This window comes from Choristoneura fumiferana, chromosome 17 (genome assembly GCF_025370935.1).
Source record: "Choristoneura fumiferana chromosome 17, NRCan_CFum_1, whole genome shotgun sequence".
NCBI classification, from domain to species: domain Eukaryota; kingdom Metazoa; phylum Arthropoda; class Insecta; order Lepidoptera; family Tortricidae; genus Choristoneura; species Choristoneura fumiferana.
In genome coordinates this window covers 1,320,671-1,337,506 of record NC_133488.1, presented here as the reverse complement: position 1 = coordinate 1,337,506, position 16,836 = coordinate 1,320,671, and the positions used below count along the sequence as shown (strand labels likewise).

The window sequence follows — 16,836 nt, the reverse complement described above, 5'->3', positions numbered from 1 at the left end:
GAACAAAGGTCCAGCCAAAACAAGACTAAATACATAGTAGGTAATCCCACTATTATAATTAATACGAAAGTTTGTAAGTCTGTTTATTTGTTACTTCTTCATGTCTAAACCGCTCAACCGATTTACATGTAATTCTGTATAACATAGGACTTTATTCCGGTAAATTGCATAGATACTGCGGGATAGCGATAAACAGATTTTTTGCAGACGGAGTCGTGGGCAATAGCTATTAAATTATAAAACTAAAATATACTTTTTATTACAATGACTAGGTGCTTGAAACTAAATTAAAATCTAAAAAGATGATACATAGAATAGTTCCTAGATAAAAGGTTCTCATAAAATTGTTTCAAGTTTTTTACTCGTTTTACGGTAAACTAAACGTAAACGATTACGCTGTTATGCGAAAACTAAGCAATTTTCTTGATTTACAAGTATTCCAGGTGTTATTTCACTTCCTAAAATAATTGTGTTCATAATACTTTTTATAGAGACTCCTTATTTTATTTTTATTCGACTGGATGGCAAACGAGCAATGGGTCTCCTGATGGTAAGAGATCACCACCACCCATAAACATCTGCAACACCAGGGGTATTGCAGATGCGTTGCTTACCTAGAGACCTAAGATGGGATACCTCAAGTGCCAGTAATTTCACCGGCTGTCTTACTCTCGACGCCGAAACACAATGCAAGCAATGCTGCTTCACGGCAGGATTAGCGAGCAAGATGGTGGTAGCAATCCGGGCGGACCTTGCAGAAGGTCCTACCACCTGCATACGTAATTTAATGTGTAAGGTAACGGATAATGATCGCGCTATTTTCCTAACAATGTTGTCATGTAGGTTCATTATCATATACAAACACAATGCAAGCAATGCTGCTTCACGGCAGGATTAGCGAGCAAGATGGTGGTAGCAATCCGGGCGGACCTTGCAGAAGGTCCTACCACCTGCATACGTAATTTAATGTGTAAGGTAACGGAAAATGATCGCGCTATTTTCCTAACAATGTTGTCGTGTAGGTTCATTATCATCTTCCGGCGATCACGACCAAGTGTAGCGACTAAGAAAAGGAAGAGATGATAGTGCCATCTAGTTTTCACAGAGAACAACCTCCTAGACCGCACATCGAAGTTTCTCAACTCGGATGCTCTTCCTTCGAACTTCCCCGGGCATAACATCTGTCTGGAGAAAGAACTCCCATTTATCCAATACCAGCTTTTGCCCGCGGCTTCGCCCGCGTGGAATTCGGTTATCGCGCGCTGTTCCCTCGGGAACTGTGCATTTTACGGAATAAAAAGTAGACCATATCACTATCTGGCCCATAAACTATCTTCATACCAAAAATCACGTCGATCCGTCTCTCAATTTCGACGTGAAAGACACAAACATACACACTTTCGCATTTATAATTTTAGTATGGATTGAGGCCTATCGCTACACTTTTATATTTACTACTCGTACATTAGAAAGATGAAGGAGTTTTAATTAAATCAGTATAAATAAACAAACATGTCAAATTGACAAAGGTTTTCTAAAATTACGTCGTAGAACATTCTCGAAACTATTTACGCTCGTTAAAATTTAATTTAATCAAACTTGTTAGTTGTGATTTTACTCATCAACGAAGTATAGGTAAAACTCAAATAGTAACAAAAACACACAAATACTCACTCACAAACTTTCGCATTTATTAGCTGAAATTACCTTTGGCTTCTGAAAGCACCGCTTTCCAACATTATTATTGGCTTTCTTTATAGCAAACTACTGAATTGAAATCATCTCTCTGATTGCTCCAATGTTTACCTTGAATCAAATTGGAGAGCTTTAATACCCAGCCTCCAGCCATTAATATGGTAAAACGTGCCTTTGGGAGACGGGGGCATTCTTAGCACTAAAAGCGGGATCGATGTGGAATATTGGTTTCAGGGAGGTCTCAATGACGAATTATATTTTAATTAGAATACCTAAGTGATAAATAATCCCACTGAATAAGGAGGTTGTTTTTCGCAACGCGCTTACATTTTATGATGAAGATCAAATGTGAAGAAAATTACAATTTACGGTCGAGTGCCTTAGTAATACTGATAACCATCAAATATGTGAAACAATGCAAGCTCCTGCTTGTCATGCAATGCAAGAATTTGTGGGTATGTGTGACTACTACTCCTTTACACTAAAACGTCTAGATGGTATGTAGACAGCTGGATGTCTAGAATTACTTATAAAACTTGTAAGTAGGCTAGTTTTTATCTTAATATTCCCATTAGGGTCTACGTTAAAACTCAAAATCTAAACAGCAAACTTTCCAGGAACAAACGAACAACGGGGACCTTTGAAATTCCGGGATTTCACAAAATGCCCGTGGGAATTCCCGAAAATTACATTGTGGTAAGTAAATTTCATGACTCTCAGCCCAGTGGTTGTTAATTTTAGATTTTGTTTCTATCCGGTGGGAATATCGGGATAAAGAGTAGCCTATGTGTTATTCCAAATAGCCAGCTGTCTACCAACCAAATTTCATCCTAATCTGTTGAGCCGTTTTAGCGTGAAAGAGTACCAAACAAACGCACACACACACACACAAACTCTGGCACTAATAATATTAGGTGTGTACTGCCTTTTCGGCGAAATATGTTTCGCCAAATTTCACTTAGAAACCAACCTTTTGCCGAAGTTTCATTTGGCAACCTAATCATTGGCATAACTTTTCTTATTTTGCAACATTTTTATTTTGCAAAATTGTACTTCATAACACTTTTATGTGGCAAATAATTATGTAGCAAATGTTTGGCTTAGGCAAATAACATTTGGCCTATTTTTATATTGCAGTTTTACTTCAATTTGATTTGTGCGAGCGAGCGAAGCGAGCGAGCAAGATTGTTCGGAGTTGAAGCAACTTAGATAGTTTAGGTTCAGAAGGCTAAGGCGGGAGCGAAGCGGAGCCTAGCTCCCGCCTTAGCCTTCGATGTTAGGTTTTTTTTTTATAGCAGCCAGGATAACTGCCAATAGGAAATCAGGTTGGACGTCATTCAATATGTTGCTAAATTAAGGTATGCCAATCAATACATTTGACGAAAACATAAATGACATCTTAAAAAATTCCAGGTAATAATTTGCATAATAATAATTTATCAAATCATTAGTTGGGAAATGATATCAGTGCGAAACGTTGAGTTGGGAAATAACATTTCGCCTAAATAAAAATATGGGATAAATAGTTTGGGAGCTAATAATTTGCTAAACAATTTTCGCCAAAACATTAGTAAATCTATTAGTAGGATTACTATGGGAATTTCGTAAAATTAAAACAACAATAAAACGAGCGAAGCTGCCGCCGGTATACGCTAGTTATTGTTATAAAAACTACCTTACTAGGTACTTCTGACTCCTTGTAACCAAGTAGATCCATCTAAAATTATTCAACAGTGCGTACATTTTGCGTAGGGCTCTCCTAAGGCTGGATATTCATCGTAGTACTTTACTCTTGGCCTATTTATATAGTTGAGCTTTTTCGAATATCCAATCGGTACCTATATCATTGTATGGCATAGTCCAGGAGCTGGTGAATGCATTCACCAGGAATGCATCTCATTCAATCCTCAAGTAGTTAATGAAAGGGAGACTAATGTGACCTAGAATGCATTGGATTGACAAAGGTCTGGAGTAAGCTAGATTAATTAGAAATTTATACTAATACTAGCTTTTGCCCGCGACTTCGTACGCGTGGAATAATAACTTTAGAAAGTACTTATTTAATTTATTTAGGGTACCTATTCTGCCAATAATAGCACATAGAAACTTCTACGGTTTACTGAAAATAACCTGTTATAATACATTGCTTTACTACGTGTTGTCTATTTGTACTTAATACCATTGTTGTGTCTTGTGTTGTGAATAAATGTATTTTCTTTCTTTCTTTCTTTCTTTATATCTAAACAAATTTTTTTTGTTCTTCCATTCTATGGTAAAACATAAATATTTTGCGGGTAGCCACATTTTAGCAATACGACGTGTATTCTACCCTGCCAACAAAAAAGGACTAATTCTTCATAGTGAGCTCTTGACATCTTATGTCATTTATTGTAAATTAGGAGGGTAGGATTATAATTAAGACGGCATTGTTACTAAGCATAGCTACACATATTTCCGATAAATATGCTTATAGTACATTTGTTTGGAATTCCTTACGAACTTTCATCCCCATATTTTCAAGTAGGTTGGTATGAAAAATGTCGAAATTTGAAAAGAGCCGGAACAAATGTTTTTTAGGGTTCCGTACCTCAAAAGGAAAAAATGGAACCCTTATAGGATTACTTTGCTGTCCGTCCGTCCGTCTGTCTGTCAAGACCCTTTATCCCGTAAACGTGCGGAGTATGTATCGAGTTGAAATTAAAACCCTAAACTCAGGTCAATAGTCCCGGAAGCTGTGAAAAAATCGAACTTCTAAGTTAACGCAATCAAAAGCTACAATCATTCACCCCTATTGCACCCCCACACAGGAAGAATTAAAAAAAATGCTCGAAAATATATCTATTTATAATATCTCTTATCACGTGCCCAAATGGCAAGTTTAATAAAGATTCATCGATATCGATATATCTTCGATAATGACGACCTTCCATATGAACTTTCATCCCCTATTTCATCCCCTCACAGGTCGAATTTTCAAAAAAGCTCAAACACATACAAACTTCTTTCTTATTAAGTGCCTAAATGCCAAGTTTCATGGTTTTATTTCCGACAGCGACAAACTTCCACCATATAAACTTTCACCCCCCTATTTCAACCCCTTAAAGCCTCTTTTTCGCGATAAAAGATAGCCTATGTTCTTTCCCATGGTCTATTCTATCTCTGTACCAAATTTCATCCAAATCGGTTAAGCGGTTTTTGCGTGAAAGCGTAACAGACAGACAGACAGACAGACAGACAGACAGTTACTTTCGCATTTATAATATTATATTAAGTAAGTAATAGTAAGTAAAGTAAGTAAGTAAGTATGGATAGTATGGAAGTATGGATAGTATGGATTTCATCGGAGAAAGAAGCATTTAATTACTAGCATTTACCCGCGGCTTTGCATGTGTAAGTCATTAGATACAGCAGTTGAATTTAAATTCCGACATTCTCGTGGGAATTCCCTAAAATGACATCGTGGTTTAATTGCCGTTAAATTAAAACGACCATGCCAAATTTCATGACTCTAAACTCAGCGGTTGTTATTTTGAGATTTTATCTCTATCCCGTGGGAATATCGGGATAAAAAGTAGCTTATGTGTTATTCCAGATGTCTAGCTATCTACATACTAAATTTCATGACTCTAATCTAAGCCCAGATGCATTTATTGCAACACCTTTTACAAAAAATTATAAAAAAATAGTACGGGAATTGACTCATTTACCGCCCTTCACCTTCAAAACAAGAAAATTAGTACGGGCAATGACTCATTTACCGACCTTGGGCTTCATGACAAGAAAATTAGTACGGGCAATGACTCATTTACCGACCTTGGGCTTCATGACAAGCACATTAAGGTCGAGGATTTTATTTGGGAGGTTGCCAAGGTAGCCTGCATGTTACGACACTGTTTACGAGCAAAGATGAAAATTATCTTATTCTTCGTTGGTGCAGCATAAGTCCCGCACAGGGTCGGCGTGGGAACAATGGGCCATGCTCTCATTCTAAGCGGAGGCCTGTGCCCAGCAGTGGAATGTAGGTATATAGGCTGAGTAGATGTTGAAAATGACAGTGCAGGTGGCAGGGCTCAATCAATCAGCAAGGCCAGAAAGATGTGCCACAAACATCACGCCTGTATTCCCAAATGGGGTAGGCAGAGCACACGAAACGTTACCGCTTCGGAGCCACTTTTAGCAATTTTAGGTTTTAAGTTTGACAAAAACGGTACAATAATGACGATTGCTAGCCTGTCGCCTACGGTATACCTTAACCTATATCCTTAGTCGCGTCTTACGACATCCATTGAACCAAGGTAAGCAATAACCTAACCCACAAAAAGTTGGAAAACCCGCGACTTTGTCACATCAAAGTTAAATATCTCAAAAACGGCTGACCAGATTTTTATGAAACATGTTTAAAAATCATCGCTAAAAAATTTACTTTTAAATAAAAAAAACCGCATTCAAATCCGTTCACCCGTTTAAGAGCTACGGTGCATCAGACAGACAAGTAGACACACATAGCGGTCAAACTTAAAACTTACTCTTTTTACGTCGGGGGTTAAAAAAAGTCCCAAGCACAAATTTCAGCTCCTCCCCTTTTAGGGAATCACACTCACTGACTATATCCCGGAAAAGTGTGAAATTTAGACACAGACCAAACCACCACCGGGGGTGGTGCTAAATCAAATATTAAATACACCCCCCCCCCTCACACTCGAATACTGTATCACTGATGGTCCTTACGAGGCTAATTAAGGCCTAAATCTACCCAGTGTCCCCTCACTCTACCCTTTAAATTGGTATTCCAAGTTACATACAAATTGAATTTTGAAGGTGACATTATAGTGTCTAACTAGAATATTAGTTGAGGCAGAAAATTTGTTAAATTAGTAAAAAAAAAATTGGGCCAAAAAATGTTCTAGCTTGGTCTCTTATTGACGTAACTCAATTATCTTCGACTTCATGGCTAATCGAAAAATTAAAAAAAAACTTTACTTTCCACCCTAGTGATGAAAACGCAATTTTCCACCCGGCTATCTACCCATTACAATTAAACTTTCCGAACAGGAGAGATGAAAACATATAAACAGACTTACAAATTTTCGCGTTTATAAGATTAGTGGGTTTATAATGTCATTCTTTCGTCTAGAAACAAAGCAAAAGTATACCTACCACAAAAACAACAAACCCAATTTAAAACACACACAACATTTTAGGATGTCATAAAAATGCCAGTTAATAATTACAAAGAAAACTCGTTCGGTATATTTTTAATTAAATTGGCGAACTAATTCATCATCATCCCAGCCTATATACGTCCCACTGCAGGGCACAGGCCTCCCCTCAGAATGAGAGGGCTTGGGCCATAGTTCCCACGCGGGCCCAGTGCGGATTGGGAACTTCACACACACCATTGAATTGCTTCGCAGGTTTGTGCAGGTTTCCTCACGATGTTTTCCTTCACCGCAAAGCTCGTGGTAAATTTCAAATGTAACTCCGCACATGAATTTCGAAAAACTCAGAGGTGCGAGCCGGGGTTTGAACCCACGACCCTCTGCTTGAGAGGCGATGGGTCAAACCACTAAGCCACCACGGCTTACCACGGCGAACTAATTAAGTTACAAATATTAAAAGGAACTAAAATGTATATTTAGCTCTTTTTTATTTCCTTAATGTCAAAATTGTAATTTCTCCGTTATTAAAACCTAAGTTTTATTGGCTCGAAGATGATTAAATTTTAGCTAATATTCTTTCGGTGTTATTAAAGAAATGGTTCAGCGAACGTAAATTAGGCCGGGATAAGAAGTTACTGTATTAATTACTTAAATTTCAATGTAAGTTAATATCGTCGATTACTATCAATATTATCCTTAATAATCTTTACTAATCGTAATATTTATATAATAATGTTATATTCTTCTGTGCTTCAAAAGCCAGGATATAATCAAACAAAGACTTAATTGCGTTTCTCTGTAAAAACGTAAGATTTTATTTAAGCATAATGGGTAGGTACAAACATTCCACGAATTTTACTAACAGTAAACAAAAGATTGACTCACCTGTAAAAACGTAAGAAACAACATTTAAAGCCCTTATTCCATATTTCTTTATTATAATTAGGGAATCTTTAATATTAAAATATCGCTTCTTACCCTCTCTCATATTATCATATTATAAATGAAATGTCTCAACTGTCAATGACACTGACTGTCGGTTGGGAGATTTCAAAAGCCATAAACAACGTGGCAAAATAAAACCTCCTTAAAGAAAAGTTACCACACGAGTATGAGTTTTCTTTACATCTCCCCCCTTAGAGAAAACAATTGTAGGCAATTGTTCATTTCATAACCGACATTGGAGACAGTTTTGTAATGTGGTAAAGATTTGACTCTGCTTTCTTGTGTCCGGTATCAACTTCATAGATTGAATTGGAAACTTTCTTCAGAATTTTGTATGGTCCAACTCGTAATTCATCCAATTTCTTCCTATTTAGACGGTTTCCATTTTCCACATAGACTCTGTCTCCCACTTCCAACTTATGTTCTTCCCTACGTAGGTCGAACTTTTTCTTATTGTAGTTGTGCGAATTAATTGTGTTTTTAAAAGCTAATTTTCTGTCCCTTCTTAGATCTTCTTGTGTACATCTTAATTTTAATTCTGGTGGTATAATATTTACATTTTCGCCTTCCAAAAGATATTTTGGAGCAAATTTCGTAACAGTATGTTCTGTTTCGTTATATTTTGCTACACAATTCTGTGCAATTGTTGTCCACGCTATTTTTTTATCACTTTCATTTATTTTACATCGGATCTTATTGACTAAAGTTTGATTAAGCCTTTCATTAAGCCCATTAGAAAATGGTGCATCAACAGCTGTGAAAACTATTCTTATGTGTCTCTTGTTCAGAAATTCTTTAAATTCTTTTGAATTAATGCCAGGGTATTGATCTGTTAATACCATATCAATGTTGTAGCTTTCTGTTACATTTTTTATTAGTTTAATGAAATCACTGGAGCTTTGGTTTTTCGATGTGAGAATATAAGCGTATCTTGTGAAATGATCAACTAGTATATGTAAGTATTTTTTTGTTGATCGTGATCCTCCGAAGCCTCCGACGGTATCAATAGATACAATTTGAAACGGATGTGTTGCTGGACCTAAATGTGACATTAAACCATATTTTGGCTTTCTCCTTGACTTATTTTTTATACAAATTTCACATTCCTCACAAATTTTCTTAATGTTCGCCGTGATATTCTTTGCTGTGTAGAATGGTGTTATCTTATTTGCCATCTGAGTTCTCCCAATGTGGCAGTAAAAATCATGGACATCTTTCATTAAAACTTTGCTAAGGTCTTCTGATAGTATGATTTTTTTTCTTGTCTTAATTCTTTTGTAGTAAATTTCATTTTCGAACAGAACTTTTGTTTTGCTATTTTGTAAGTTTAGATTTGATTGGTCGTTTTTTATATCTTCTAAGTTTATTAAATTCACTACTTTTATAAAGTCATCACAATTTTCATAAGGTTCCAGAACTGGATTTCTGCTTAAACAATCTGCTTCTTGATTTGATTTTCCTGGGTTATATTGAATTTTAAAATTATATTGGGATAAATAATATGTTAAATCACCTAGTTCCTCATCTGTTCTAGCCTTGATATTCATATTCTCTAGTGGTTTATGATCTGAGTATACCGTAAACTCTTTTCCCATAAGCCAATGCTGCCAGTATTTCACAGCTTCTTTTATTGCCAGACATTCTAGATATATAGCCTTCTTCTTTTTTTGAGTTTCTGTTAATTTTTTTGAAAAATAGGCAACTGGTTTACTGTCACCGTTTTTATTTTCTTGTTTCAGCACCGCTCCTACTCCTTTGATGCTAGCATCCGTATAAATGTTTATTGGTAGTTCAGGATCAAAAATTTGCAGAATTGGTTCAGTGCATAGCAATGTTTTTATTTTATCAAATGATTCTTGACATTCTGTAGACCATATAAATTTCACATCTTTCCTTAGTAAGTTGTGTAACGGGTCCAAGATAATTGCACTATGTGGTACAAACTTATGATGAAAATTTATTTTTCCTAGGAATTGGCGTACATTTTTTCTTGTTTCGGGTATTGGAAAGTTTTTGACAGCAGTTAAATAATCCTTAAGAGGTCTGACTGAATTATTTTCTATTATATGTCCTAAGTATTTAGCATAATTACTTGCAAAGGTACATTTCGTAAATTTTACTCTAAATCCTTCTTTTAATATTGCTTCCAGTAGTCTTGATAGATGTATTATGTGTTCTTCGAAAGTCTTTGAAAAAATCAAGATATCGTCTATAAAATTTACTGCGAAACTAGAAAGTTTGTATTTTCTTATGATGTTGCTCAATATTCTTTGAAAAATGGCTGGAGCCGTCTTTAATCCAAATGGAAGGCATGTCCATTGAAAATGGCCTTCTTGTGTAACAAATGCAGTTTTGTATCTGTCTTGAATTTTTAAAGGAATTGACCAAAATGCCGAATTTATATCCAGAGTAGAAAAATATTTGCAGTTCACCGTTTTTATCATTAAATCCTCAATTAACGGAAAGGGTTGTGATTGAGGGACGACAATTTTGTTCAAATCTCTGAAATCTACACATAACCTTGTTTTTCTCTCGTCTTCTTTTTTATATGCTAGTGTTACGGGAGCAGCAAATGGACTATAAGATTCTTCAATCAATTTTTTCTGTAATAGTGTGGATATTTGATTTTCAATTTCTTTTCTATCTTCGTTTGTGCATCTGTATGGACGTTTGTAGCAGTATTTATCCACTTGCAGGTCAATATGAGCTTCATAATCTCGTACAGTGCCAACGTCATATTTATCTTTAGCAAAAATTTGTTTATATTTCTCTATCAACTTGTCTATTTCTGATTGTTGATGTAAATCTAAATGGTTTACCATCATTTCAAATTCATCGAAATTTATATGTTCATTGAAATTTACATCGCATTTATTTAATTGTTTTAATGCTTCAGAGTATAGAGGAAATTGTTCTTCATCTTTGTCACCTAGTACATCAGGAATTTCGACATTTTTTGTATTAGAAATATCAGTTTCTGAACTTTTGGAGTTGTTGCATTGTATGATCTTTAACTCCTCATTTTGCATTAATTTAAAATTTTTGATACAGTCCAAGCCAAGTAAAAAATCGTAATTAAAATTTTCAGTGTCTACTACAAAAACATCTTTATATTTTTCAATATCTCCAATTTTTATTTTTAGCGTTACCATACCTTTTGTTTTCTTGTCACCATTAATAGTCCTTAAGTTTGCCATTTTTATATTACTTAAATCATTTTTCTGTTGTATCTTCAATAATTTGGCATTAATTAATGACACGTTTGAACCAGAATCATAAATTGCAGAAACTTCTAAAATGTCATTTAATAGTAACTTAACTTTTATTAATGGTGGCACCTCTAGTTTTTTGGATTCGTTTCATTTAGTTCTATTTCTAATTCAGAGTTGTTAACGGTTTTCACAATGGATTTTTGGTTTTTAAACCAGCAAATATCCTCAGGATGGTAACGTATCCCTTTTTTTCCATTAACACAGATTGGACACGGTTTCTTTTCTTCATTTTTTTTTGGTTTATTGTCTGGACATACATACATTTTTTTTTCGTATTTATTCTTTCCGACAAGATGTTCCAATTTTCCTATTTCATTGCAAAGATCTTCCGTTCCTTGCAGGGTTTCTCTGTCGATTTTATCAGCTACAAAATTAGGTAAGCCAAATGCTATAAGATCTATAAGTGTCCCTGTATCAATTGATTTTCTGACTTCCAATATCAATTTTTCCTTTTTCAAAGCATAGTCAAGCAATGAACCTGCTTGATATTTATAGGCAAGAGCATATCTAATTGGTGACCATCCTTTGTTTGCAAATGTATCACAGAAATTTTTCTCCCATATGTTCCATTCTGATTCTACTGTGAATTTTATTAGCATGTTGCTGTACCAATCTGCAGTCGAGTATTCCAAAAAATTTTTCAAAATTTCAATTTTCTTTTTGTCTTCGTCAATTTGGAAACGTTCACATTCTTTGTTGAAATCTTTAATCCATTGACACGCATTTGAGTTTCTACCCGTAAACTTCTCAATCATGAAATCTTTTGAAATTTTTCCCAAATTTTGAGTTTCTGACTTTTTTTCTTTTTCTTCAAGCAATTTTTCCAATAATTTTTCCAATGTTTGATTTGAGCCACGCTGCATGCATTCTGAACTATTTGTTTGCTCCGAAATCTCTTCTAGATACATATCATTAAATTGCAAGTTGTCTTCTTCATCCAAATATGCTTTTGATATATCATCTGTCATAGTTATCCATATTTTCCTTGTTTGATATCTCTTATTTAATGATTTTCTTACCTTGACGTAGTTTGGAGTATTCAAGATTACTTGATGGTGATTAGCAGGTTGGTACTCCACTGGTATGCCAAAAACTTGTCCATTAGGTGTTGCTATTGACGATATGCAAATGATATTTGATTTTCCATCTGTTGCTGGTTTCACAGTAAAATCAAACCTCAATTTTCCATGTTTCTTGAAATATTTGCAGAAAATGTTGTTTTATAATAATGTTATATTCTTCTGTGCTTCAAAAGCCAGGATATAATCAAACAAAGACTTAATTGCGTTTCTCTGTAAAAACGTAAGATTTTATTTAAGCATAATGGGTAGGTACAAACATTCCACGAATTTTACTAACAGTAAACAAAAGATTGACTCACCTGTAAAAACGTAAGAAACAACATTTAAAGCCCTTATTCCATATTTCTTTATTATAATTAGGGAATCTTTAATATTAAAATATCGCTTCTTACCCTCTCTCATATTATCATATTATAAATGAAATGTCTCAACTGTCAATGACACTGACTGTCGGTTGGGAGATTTCAAAAGCCATAAACAACGTGGCAAAATAAAACCTCCTTAAAGAAAAGTTACCACACGAGTATGAGTTTTCTTTACATTTATAAATGAGAAAGTATCTCCACGTGTTTGATAAATCTTCAGGCTTAATCTAAACCGCTAAATCGATTTGAGTGAAAACTGATATGGTGTTAGTTTGCAACTGTTGGAAAAAAAAATAGATTTTATCCCCGAAAAATGCACGATTCCCGCGGGATAGATTTCTAGATTTCAACGATTTCCTTGTAGGTGGAATCACGAGAAAAATAACTATTCCTTATATTATTGCTTCTATCTGAGACATACAAATATTCCTCATCATTTTCATTCCAGTCTATCCACTCACACAAAAACACACACACACACACACACAAACAAAAACTTGCTATACAACCCACTGTTGGGCACATAACTTCTCTCCGAATGAGAGGGCTTGAACTTTAGTTCTCACGCTGGCCCAGTGCGGTATGACGTGACAACTTCACATACGCCATGGAATACTTTGCAGGTTTGTGCAGGTTTCTACGATGTTTTCCTCCACGATGAAGCCCGTGGTAAATTTAAAATTTAATTTCACACATGAGTTCCGAAAAATTCAGAGTTGTGGGCACGGATTTGAACCCACGATTTTCAGTTTTACAATAATCTTTTTCTTCAAATCACTAGGCAACCAATTGTAGTTTTTTTATAATCGCTGTCGACATTTCGTAGCAAATAAAATAACTTCTAGATATTTCAAGCCTAAAGCACTTATATTTTACTTAGCTTCCCGCAGACTGCTTAGATTTTATTTGCTACAAGCACTGTTTGATGAGATCTTAATTAACGCTAAGTAATTAAGGCAGTTAGTTGAATTTATATTTTACTTGTGGGTTTAGTAAAGTTTTATCTATCAAGGGTAATTTTAAATCAAAAGGATATTTATAAGAGGAAATTGCTTTCTTTTGCGGGTTTTAACAAGTGTTTTATTAATTTTATTTATAAGATTTATTACTCTAATTATTATTAAATGTTTTTTTTTATTTGTATATATTTTTTGTGTTATTTTAGGGATAAATTCGCCTTTCTACGTATCTGACTTATAACAATTTACTTTAAGAAACTGCCAAAGTTCGCATAATTTTTGCAACTCATAATGTAGTTTGTCAGAATTATTGTTTGTCATCATTTTTTCTCCCCACTGAAACCGTATTTTTTTTAAGATATTTAAATGGTCGTCCTAAGAAAACTGTAGGTTAGGTTAGGCTTGTTCTATAACAATTCTGAACAATTATTGGATTCAGAGAAAAAAGAGTTATGACAAACAATACATTCTGAATTTCAACAATATGCGAGTCGATATGGACGTGCTATGATAATACTTAAAAGCGGTCTTATTTTGACAAACTTATATTTAGTATAACGCTTTTAAAGGCCAGATTAAGCAAGCTATTAATTAATGAGTAAACTACATGTTCGGTCTCATTTACAATTACAATCAGGTGAGACAGAGCTCAATTACTGGCCAAAAAAACACTGGCCGAAAAACAACGACTAAAAAAAACTCACCTGATTTCAGCCTCTCCCTGAACCCATAATTCACTGAACAAAACACTACCGTGTCCGAATTCCACTTATACTGTATGAACTTTCGAAGTTTGGGCGGGCGGGCGGCGCGTCCTTACTAGGCGGGCGGTGCGGGTATACTAAAGGTTGGAGCCTTGTGTTACAAGCGTCGGAGGCGTCGAGGGCTTTACGCGCTTTTATTTAGCTTAGCGTCTTTGTTATGGGTAGCTGTATATGCAGATAAAGGCGTGTCAAGTTAGTTCACTTACTTACTAGCCTATATTTTGACGCCCGGATAACTAAGTTGTTGGGTACACTGACTACGAAGCTAGCGGTTGCGTGTTCGATCCCTGTGGCAGGAAAATAATTTTATGATGAATACGAATGTTTATACTTGAGCCTTGGATGTTTCTATGTGTTTATGTATGTATTTATCTATGTGTATATACGTACCTACCAGATTTTATACAAATTCGTCTAGCCGTTTTAGCGTGAAGGAGTAACAAACATACACACACACACACACACACATACTCACAATCCTTCGCATTTTAAATATTAATAGGAAGAGGGTAGCTTGGATAATGTCAATAAAAATTATTGTAATTATCTTTGGTTATCTTCAAATGGTTACTGGTAAGTACGATATTCATTTTGTTTGGCAACGGGTGTTGACTCGTGTGTTAACAAAATAAACTTTGATAATGAACTAGTAAATAGTTCGAAACGCGTCAGTTTCATGTGGTGTTTGTAACAGTTGGGGTGCGTGTGACATATTTGAGGGAGATCTGCGAGTAACACATAAGCTTTTAAATAGTTAACTTACTGAATCAGGCGTTACTTTGCGGAGGTCCATGTCAATAAAATAAAAACAATGTCTGCTCACCCGCGACCTTATGATAGCGTCTATGAAACAAATGTGTTAACGGAGCTCCTCCATCTCATATCAACATTTACAGGTAATTATTTGCAGGTGGTAGGACCTTGTGCAAGGTCCGCCCGGATTGCTACCACCATCTTGCTCGCTAATCCTTCCGTGAAGCAGCAGTGCTTGCACTGTTGTCTTTCGGCGTGGAGAGTAAGACAGCCGGTGAAATTACTGGCACTTGAGGTATCCCATCTTAGGCCTCTAGGTTGGCAACGCATCTGCAATACTCCTGGTGTTGCAGATGTTTATGGGCGGTGGTGATCTCTTACCATCAGGAGACCCACATGCTCGTTTGCCATCCAGTCGAATAAAAAAAGTACCGCTCATCATGCTTGCAGATTAATGTTGTCAATTCTGGTTGAGTTTGAAACGCGTCAGTGTTGTGTGGTGGTGGTGCTGGTGATAGTTGGGTTTGTTTGAGTTGTGTGTATTTACAGTGTGGATTTTAAATATAATTTGTCTTGGTTTTGTAAATATTTAAGTGAATTTTTATTTATTTATTTATGTATTTGGGCACAAACGGTACAATAAAACTTACATTGTAAACAATGACATCAAACATTGACCAACAATGTTGGCACAGGTAATAACCTGTTCCCAATAAAAAAGTATAAAACGGGTAAAGAAATAACAAACACACAAAGAAAAGAAAAAGGCTACGACTTGCAAAAGAGAGAACGTGCATATAACCCATTCTCAAAAAAATGGCATAACCTTACTTAACTACTACTAATGACAGTCTTATATTAACTAAGAGAAATGCTAAATATATCAATGTCAGATGTGATGTTTATTTAAGCTTTGTTACAAAATAGTGTAAGTACAAGTCTGGGACGAGGTCAATTTGTGCCAATTGTCCCATTATAATATTTGTTGATTTATTTAATAATAATATGTAAATATCATGGGACACTTGACACTAATTGACCAAGTCCCAACTAAGCAAAGCTTGTACTATGGATACTAGGCAACGGATAAACATACTTGTGTAGATAAATACATAATTCAATACATACTGTTATACTGTATACATGCAAGACCCGTGAACAAACATACGTTTTATTCATACAAATATCTGCCCCGGCCGGGAATCGAACCCGGGACTTCAAGCTTCGTAGTCAGGTTCTCTAAACACTTGGCCATCCGGTCGTCATTTGTTTTGAGGAACTGACTTTCTGCCTAGTTTTTAGCGGCACATTCTTCTTGGCAGTGATAGTCTTTCCGAAAGAGCTTGGAATGGATTTTAGAAAAACATGTATAAGAGCAGTTCAAATTTGTGAAAGATTTGGAAATTGTCCAAGATATTGTTTTGTCTCCATCTTCGCTCCTCAAAGCCATCTTTCATCAAGTATAGCCTAAGCTTAGCTAAGCTTTGTTTAACATCCCTAGTGGAAAGACAGCCTTAAGCCTATAACCCCCTTTTGGTGTCAGGGGTTAACAATGTTAATAAGAAAGGAAGCAATACGGACACACAATTTGTATGTTAAGATAATACAGGGCTTAGAGACGGCTGTCCAGGGGAAAAGGCGGCTAAAGAAAAAAAGAATTTGTTCTTGAAACTTTGCACTAATATTATAAATACGAAAGTTTGTAAGTCTGTCTATTAGTTAAATAAATAAAATAAATATCATGGGACACTTGACACCAATTGACCTAGTACCAAACCAAGCAAAGGTTGTACTATGGACACTAACCAACGAAGTAGTATGTTTGTTACCTTTTCACGTCTA

General features: G+C 35.4%; 1 protein-coding gene across 1 annotated transcript in view; it reads right to left on the bottom strand.

Annotated features, from left to right (window-relative positions):
* Window positions 1–14,301, bottom strand: part of LOC141437131 (metabotropic glutamate receptor-like) — a 196,416-nt gene extending 182,115 nt beyond the window's left edge. Inside the window, exon 1 of the mRNA XM_074100393.1 lies at window positions 14,182–14,301. The gene's annotated coding sequence lies outside the window, so the exon portion shown is untranslated. The remainder of the gene's footprint in view (window positions 1–14,181) is intronic.
* Window positions 14,302–16,836: the final 2,535 nt, after the last annotated feature.